Genomic DNA, 7041 nt, shown 5'->3' with positions numbered 1-7041 from the left:
CCACCCTCTCCGCTCCCCACCAGAGTCTCCTGCTGCCCAGGCCTCACTCCTGATTCACTCCTGATTATGACTCACCTGCGCCCAGAAGGCATTTCCGTTTCCAGCCCCTTTTTGCAGCCTGATGCAAAGCTGGGTTCCCAGTCGCAGGGCTGGTGTGTGAGAGGCAGATGGCTGAGAACATGGCTGGTGGGAGGGTCCACTTGATTTGGTTTACAAAGCACTAAAAATGTTTCTTTATCTCAGAACATCAGATGAAAGAAAAAAAGAAGGAATGCACTGAGAAGAAAATTAAACCACTGTGTGGTGAAACGACATAGCGATTAAACGGGGTGCCAGCCACCAGCTAGCATCTAATGGCAGTTTAACTAGCAGGTTCCTCTTGCTGTCAGTCTTCCTTTGGACCTCTCCTGGCTCCAGCCTCCCCTCAGGAACTTTCTGCGGTCCGTGCTGTGTACCATCTGGGGGCAGACCCTTTACATCCTCAGGGATCCTGTTGCAAGGATGCTCTCAGCCTCTCAGTTTACTCACTGCCCCTTGTTGCTGCCTTCCACTTTAATTATCTAATAGCAACTCATTGGTTGCTGTTCCTTTGTTTTAATTTTTATTATTAATTATTTCAGATCTGTAGAAAAGAACCAAGGACAGCACAACCTACCTGCTTCCCAACTTTTTTTTTTGAAACCTACACATTGCTACCCGGCTCCAGATTGTTTTTTCCTAAGGAATAAAATGGTACAGGTATCCCACTGTGATCACTTTCTCTTCTCTCAGTTCCCAGAGATTACCCGCAGCCTAAATTATCTTTCTCTCACATTATTTAAAATAACATTGTTTAGATTTAACCATCGGATACAGGTTCCTTTTTAAGTGCTATGTAGCGTTCCACTGGAAGATACGGTATGATTGATTTTAATCTCTTCCTTTTTTTTTTTTTTTTTTTTTTTGCGGTACGTGGGCCTCTCCCATTGCGGAGCACAGGCTCCGGACGCGCAGGCTCAGCGGCCATGGCTCACGGGCCCAGCCGCTCTGCGGCACGTGGGATCTTCCCGGACCGGGGCACGAACCCGTGTCCCCTGCATCGGCAGGCGGACTCCCAACCACTGTGCCACCAGGGAAGCCCAATCTCTTCTTTTCTCGATGGACGTATAAATTGTTCCCAGCTGTTTGTTATTACCAACAATGCTGCAGTGAATGTTCCTATAGCTGTCTTCACACACACGTGTACAAGTCTCTTTATATGCCTGGAAGTGGAATTGTGAGTCACAAAGCAGCACTTCTTTACCTTTATTTTCTCACTAAATCCTTCTCCAAAATGACTGCACTGTCAAGCTCTTTAGCAGCCATGTAAGAGGGCTTCCTTTCCTTTCGCTTTTCTACTACTTGGCATCATCAAGGCTCTTAATTTGGGCCAATCTGAGGGTGAAATGACATCTTGTCATTGTGTAAATTTTTGTTTTTCTGATTACTAGGGAGGTCGAGCATCTTCTCATGTATTTAGGGACCATAGGCATTTCCCATTCTGTGAATTGTCTGTTCACTGATTTTACACTTTTTTTTTTTTTCCTGTCAGATTGGCCTCTTTGTATTGACTTGTAGGCCTGCTTTCTAATTCCAGTAACAAATTTTTGAAGGTTCTGTGCCTCACAAATGTCTTCTCCCGGTGCTTTTTTTTTTTCCCTAATATGATGTCTTTTGTTTACAGAGGTTTTGAATTATTTTAGTAAGAGAAAAACAGTTTATTAACATGTGCAGTGCACATACATGGAAAAATTCAGTGAGGAGTAACTCAAAGGGGTGGTTAGAACTTGGGGCTTGAGCCGTGTCTTAACGAAGAACAGTATATTTGTAGAGAAGTGAGAAGACAAAGGAAAAGGGGTTTAGGTTTTTAGGGACAGGAAACTGGAAAGATAAGTGTATGGGGGGAAACTAATGGAAGATAAGGGTTATTTTAGTAAAGGTTTGCTGTGTAGATTCCTCTTAGTATTTCTCTGGGCTGCTAAGAATCTAGAGTTGTCTCCCATGATTAAGAATCTAAGAGTTGTCAGAGGTTTTGAATTTTAATGTAGTCCAGTTTGTTAATATTTTCCTTTATGGCTTATGCTTCTTATGTCTTTTTTTTTTTTGTTTTTTTTTCTTTCTGTACTTGGGCCTCTCACTGTTGTGGCCTCTCCCGTTGCGGAGCACAGGCTCCGGACACACAGGCTCAGCGGCCATGGCTCACGGGCCTAGCCACTCTGCGGCATGTGGGATCTTCCCGGACCGAGGCACGAACCCATGTCTCCTGCATCGGCAGGCGGACTCCCTACCACTGCGCCACCAGGGAAGCCCACTTCTTATGTCTTAATTAAGAAATTTTTTCCTGGGACTTTCCTGGTGGTCCAATGGTTAAGAATTTGCCTTCCAATGCAAGGGACGCAGGTTCCACCCCTGGTTGGGGAGCTAAGATCGCACATGCCACGGGGCAACTAAAACCACATGCTGCAACTACTGAGCCTGCACACTCTGGAGCCCGTGCACCACAACTAGAGAGAAGCACGTGTGTGCCACAACGAAGATCTCACATGCCACAAATAAGACCCGACACAGCCAAATAATTAATTAATTAATTAATCAAGTTGGTCACACATATTTGGTTTTAAAAAAATTTTTTTTCCCTACCTTGAGATCATAAATACATTTTCCTCTCTTATTTTCTAAAAGTTTTAAAGTTTTACCCTCCACATTTTTTTTTAACTTTTATTTATCTTTGGCCGCATTAGGTCTTCACTGCTATGCACGGGCTTTCTCTAGCTGTGGTGGCTTATCTTGTGAAGTAGGGGCTCTAGGCGCACGGGCTTCAGTAGTTGTGGTGAGGAGGCTCAGTAGTTGTGGCTCGTGGGCTCCAGAGCACAGGCTCAGTAGTTGTGGCACACAGGCTCAGTTGCTCTGTGTCATGTGGGATCTTCCCGGACCAGGGCTCGAACCCGTGTCCCCTGCATTGGCAGGCGGATTCTTAACCACTGCGCCACCAGGGAAGCCCCCCATAGCACTTCGTAATCTTTGGCTCTTCTGTGAGAATTTTAAGATCAGCTTACGGTATTTCATGAGACTCTCTATTGGGATTTTGATTGGCATTGCATTGCTCTAGATTAATTTGGAATGTTGTTTTAAAGAGATTTTTTGTAAGGCTAAGGAAGTTTCTTTTTATTTATAGTTTGGTAAGAATTCTTCATCCTAAATGAGTGTCGAATGCTATCAAATTTTTTTCAGCGTCTACTGATAGGATCATATGTTTTATGACATAATCTCTTTAATCTGTTTATTATATTTCATTAATATTTCATGAATAGATTTTAAATATTAAACTCTGCTTGCATTCCTTTGTTTCTTAAGCTTTGGGCCCATCAGTTCCATGGTCCCTTTTTTCTAATTGAAGTATAGTTGATTTACAATGTTGTGTTAATTTCCACTGCACAGCAAAGTGACTCAGCCGTACATATACGTACATTCTTTTTTCTGTTCTTTTCCATTATGACTTATCCCAGTATATTGAACATATTTCCCTGTACTGTACAGTAGGGCCTTGTTGCTTATCCATTCTATATGCAATAGTTTGCATCTACTAACCCCAATTCCTAGTCCATTCCTTCCCCACCCCACCCCCGGCAACCACAACTCTGCTCTGTCTGTGAGTCTGTTTCTGTTTCACAGATAAGTTCATTTGTGTCATATTTTAGATTCCACATATAAGTGATATCATATGGTATTTGTCTTTCTCCTTTTGACTTACTTCATTTACTATGATAATCTCGAATTGCATCCATGTTGCTGCAAATGGCATTATTTTGTTCTTTTTTATGGCTGAGTATTCCACTGTGTGTGTGTATATGTATATAGATATAGATATGTATGTCTCACATCTTCTTTATCCATTCAACTGTCAATAGACATTTAGGTTGTTTTCATGTCTTGGCTATTGTGAACGGTGCTGCTGTGAACATAGGGTTTCATGTATCTTTTTGAATTATAGTTTTGTCCAGGTATATGCCCAGGAGTGGGGTTGCTGGATCATATGGCAGCTCTATTTTTAGTTTTCCGAGGAATCTCCATACTGTTCTCCATAGTGGTGGCATCAACTTCCATTCCCACCAAGAGTGTAGGAGGGCTCCTTTTTCTCCACACCCTCTCCAGCATTTATTATTTCTAGAGATTTTTGTTTTGTTTTGTTTTGTTTTTTTGCGGTACGCGGGCCTCTCACTATTGTGGCCTCTCCCGTTGTGGAGCGCAGGCTCAGCGGCCATGGCTCCCGGGCCCAGCCGCTCCGCGGCATGTGGGATCTTCCCAGATCTTCCCAGTGGGATCACTGCGCTACCAGGGAAGCCACATCTAGACTTTTTAATGACGGTCATTCTGACCAGTGTGAGGTGGTACCTCACTGTAATTTTGATTTGCATTTCTCTGATAATTAGCAATGTTGAGCATCTTTTCATGTGCCTATGGGCCATCTGTATGCCTTCTTTGGAGAAATGTCTATTTAGGTCTTCTGCCCATTTTTTGACTGGGTTATTTGTTTTTTTGTTGTTGAGTTGTCTGAGCTGTTTGTATATTTTGGAAATTAAACCCTTGTTGGTTGCATTGTTTGCAAATATTTTCTCCCATTCTGTAGGTTGTCCTTTCATTTTGTTTATGGTTTCCTTTGCTGTGCAAAAGCTTGTAAGTTTGATTAGGTCCCGTTCGTTTATTTTTGTTTTTATTTCCATTGCCTTGGGAGACTGACCTAAGAAAATATTGGTATGATTTGTGTTAGAGGATGTTTTGCCTATGGTCTCTTCTAGGCATTTTATGGTGTCATGTCTTACATTTAAGTCTTTTTTAAATTTAATTTATTTATTTTATTTACCTATTTTTGGCTGCGTTGGGTCTTTGTTGCTGCACACGGGCTTTCTCTAGTTGTGGTGAGCAGGGGCTACTGTTCGTTGCAGTGCACAGGTTTCTCATTGCAGTGGCTTCTCTTGTTGCAGAGCACGAGCTCTAGGCATGTGGGCTTCAGTAGTTGTGGCGTGCAGGCTCTAGAGCGCAGCCTCAGTAGTTGTGGTGCACAGGCTTAGTTGCTCCGCGGCATGTGGGATCTTCCCAGACCAGCGCTCGAACCCGTGTCCCCTGCATTGGCAGGTGGATTCTCAACCACTCCGCCACCAGGGAAGCCCCATTTAAGTCTTTATATGCTGGCATTCCTTGAATAAATTTTCCTTAGTCATACGTACTGCTGAACTAATTTGCTAATATTTTATTTAAGAATTTTTCATTCATACTCATTAGTGAGATTAGTCCATAATTTTCATGTATTTTTTTTCACTTTTATTTGTTAGCCAAATGAGTTGGGTAGCTTTCTCTTTTCCTGTTCTTTACAATGGTCTGTATAACAAAGAGATTATTTGTTCCTTGAAGATTTGTTAAGCATCACATATAAAACCATTCGGGCTTTGTGTCTTTTGGGCAAAGTTAGGCTTCTGTTTACTGATTTCAGTCTCTTTAATGGTTGTTATTGTATGCAGACTCTCAACTTCTCCTTGAGCCATTTTGGTATTTCATTGTTTTTTAGGAAATTACCCAGTATCTTAGCATTCAATATTATTGGCATAAACATGTTCATCATACTACTTTATTTTTTTAATTTCTACAGTATAAGTAGTTACATCCCCCTTATAATTTCAGTATTTTTCTATTACTATTTCCACTCCTCTCTCTCTGTCTCTTCCATCCTTTCTTTCTCCTGCCTTTTTTACTTTTTCATTTACACATGTCATCACAAAGCTCAACTCTGAATAGTAATTTCTTCTGCTACAATTTTGAAATTATAATTGAATTCTGAGATGGTAAGTAGGGCTATTTCTAAATATGCATGATTTTAGGTAGAATGTGCTGCCAGAAAGATTGTCTCCTGGTATTTTAATCTCCTATTTTCCCTGGTATTTTTCTAATTCTGACTAAGGACATCAATGTTGCAACTTGGAGTACAATCAAACCCCATCTCCCAAACCTAGGGCTTCTAAACTAGCTGTTTTGCAAGACAAAAAATTTTTTGTCCTTCGCTGCCTTCATATCCCACAAATTATCTTTCTCTATATCAGAAATAATTTTAATTGCTAAACTTCATATAGCTTAAAATATTGTTTAGATTAAACTTATTAAAAGAAAAATGTGTTCCTTTCTAGGTGTTTGTTCATATATTCTTGTGCTTAACTACAGAGAAAGCCCATGGGCTTCTTCACTTGCCTTCTAATCTTCATACCCTGCCCTTCTGTGCCTCCCCCCTCTCCCCCAGCTGTGCATTATCACCCTGTAGAATCTGGGGACTTGTTGCACCTCAAAGTCTCTGACACTTTTCTGTTATCCTAAAGGCTGTTCTCTTAGTTTCTCTGTCTCTCCCAGATACCACAAAGAAGAGTAAATCAAACAGAAAGCGGTTGGGGAGTGGGGCACAGCATTCCTGTGACAACCTTCTGGCTCTTGGCCAAAAGTTCTACTTAAAAAAAATCTCCGGGCTTCCCTGGTGGCGCAGTGGTTGAGAGTCCGCCTGCCGACGCAGCGGACACGGGTTCGTGGCCCGGTCCGGGAAGATCCCACATGCCACGGAGCGGCTGGGCCCGTGAGCCATGGCCGCTGAGCCTGCGCATCCGGAGCCTGTGCTCCGCAACGGGAGAGGCCGCAACAGTGAGAGGCCCGCGTACCGCAAAAAAAAAAAAAAAAATCTCCTCTTGGGACTTCCCTGGTGGTCCAGTGGTTAAGACTCCGCACTTCCACTGCCGGGCCCAGGTTCAATCCCTGGTCATGGAACTAAGATCTTGCATGCCACATGGCATGGACACACACACAAAAAATTCTCCTCTTTCTTTCCTAGACTGTGTGCCTCCCCCAAGAGTTAGACATAAAGCATATGTCTCTCTGGGAAGCATAAAACCCCACCAGCTACTTGGCTCAGAAAGAGATCCTTTTCCTAAAGTAGGTTCCTTCAGGAAGGGAGCACAGCTGCCTGCACCTCTGAGCTCATTTGGCTCGTAC

The 7041-nt window shown here is 42.6% G+C and overlaps 1 non-coding gene across 1 annotated transcript; it reads left to right on the top strand.

Annotated features, from left to right (window-relative positions):
- The first annotated feature begins 6745 nt into the window (after positions 1-6745).
- Positions 6746-6816, top strand: TRNAG-UCC (transfer RNA glycine (anticodon UCC)). The gene has a single exon. It is a non-coding gene; the product is annotated as a tRNA-Gly (tRNA).
- Positions 6817-7041: the final 225 nt, after the last annotated feature.

This window comes from Lipotes vexillifer, unplaced genomic scaffold, assembly GCF_000442215.2.
Source record: "Lipotes vexillifer unplaced genomic scaffold, Lipotes_vexillifer_v1.1 scaffold35, whole genome shotgun sequence".
Lineage (NCBI taxonomy): Eukaryota > Metazoa > Chordata > Mammalia > Artiodactyla > Lipotidae > Lipotes > Lipotes vexillifer.
This window is presented reverse-complemented; position numbering and strand designations above follow the sequence as displayed.